The sequence below is a fragment of the Macrotis lagotis genome, unplaced genomic scaffold, assembly GCF_037893015.1.
Source record: "Macrotis lagotis isolate mMagLag1 unplaced genomic scaffold, bilby.v1.9.chrom.fasta BILBYCTG006, whole genome shotgun sequence".
NCBI classification, from domain to species: Eukaryota; Metazoa; Chordata; class Mammalia; order Peramelemorphia; family Peramelidae; genus Macrotis; species Macrotis lagotis.
In genome coordinates, this window is record NW_027421913.1 from 565,718 (window position 1) to 567,072 (window position 1,355).

The window sequence follows — 1,355 nt, forward strand, 5'->3', positions numbered from 1 at the left end:
GACCTGAGCACCTCTGTTCCTAAAGTGATTGGATGGCAATGACATCTGGTCGTTGTCAAAGACACAGGAAACCAAACCCTGCTTTGGACCGGGGTATAAACCAGCACAGGGAATCCCAATGAAAGCTGAATATGACACTTATCTCCCTAGTATGAGGTGGTCTTGAGTGTTATTAGGGGATGAGGAAGAATAGGAGCAAGCAGGGAGCTTGGAGACTTTGGACTCTGGACAGGATTCATCAGGCCCCTTCCATGGAACAACCCTCACATCACTGAGGCCCTACTGATTAAGGATTACTTTAGAGACAGATCTTACGTCTCATAAAAAATAAACACAAACATACAATCATTGAACCCTGTCAACCTTTTTTATTGGATGATCTGAAAAAAAAAAACATGCCCAATACAGAGATGCCAGGCAATGGAGATATTTCCTTAACTGGTCTCGGCAAGTAGCCAAAGGATGATGTTGGCTGAGGTTGCCATGTCTATTACTCCTAGCATCAGGGGACAGCTCTGCCTCACCTTAATGATGATTATCAGTAGCCTCAGAATGAGTGTAATCTCTTGGAACCAGTCATGACCACAGAGCGACCCCACACAGATGTTTTCTGGAACCTTCTCCATAGGTGACTTGGAGAAAACCTTGTTTGCATAGTGGTTGGAGCACTCAGTCCTTCCATCCTGAACAATTGAGGATGCTGGTCTTCACAACAAAGGAAGTTCATGTTGAATCTTCTTCAGGGGATTCTTACAGAAATAAGATGGGCTCAGTGTCTGATGAAATCAAAGATCCGAGTAGAGGGAGCATTTTGCTGTGGTTCAGTTGGCCAAACTTCTGCAAAGGAAAGATTTATGAAAATCATTCTACCTAATTCCAGGTCCCCTGGATTGGGAACCAATCCCCCAAGAATGACCAGTAGGAGTTGAAGGCGGTTTCCAAAATTGTGACAGAGAACCTCAGAAGAGGCTGGGGACTGTACAAACTGAGCCTGGGATCTAGTACCACTTGTCTTACTCACCTGGAATAGGGATAGGCATCCTTTCAGATTGATGGTTTGCGGCCCAAGAGAGTCCACAGAGCTCTCAATTGATGGGGTATAACCAGGTTGACTTTGGGTCTGTGACTGGGTGGATAGTTGCCTCTTTATATCTCCTTCTGTGGCTAGGGCGAGACCCCTATGTAATAATGGGTCTTACATGGTAAAACTCTATGACATCACTGGGGAGTCATGAAAGCCTGTAGAGATGTGTTGACCATTTGATTTATGGACCTTTGTTATTTATTCATGAAACAGAAACCAAACAAAGAATTCCTTGGACAAGAACCAACCTAGAACTAATCTGAGTAGGGGG

General features: G+C 44.5%; 1 long non-coding RNA gene across 1 annotated transcript; it reads right to left on the minus strand.

Moving 5' to 3' along the window:
- Positions 1 to 348: 348 nt before the first annotated feature.
- On the minus strand, positions 349 to 1,109 carry LOC141503989 (uncharacterized). The gene is made up of 2 exons (XR_012473173.1): positions 1,022 to 1,109; positions 349 to 837 (listed from the first exon to the last, which is right to left on the minus strand). It is a non-coding gene; the product is annotated as an uncharacterized LOC141503989 (long non-coding RNA).
- Positions 1,110 to 1,355: the final 246 nt, after the last annotated feature.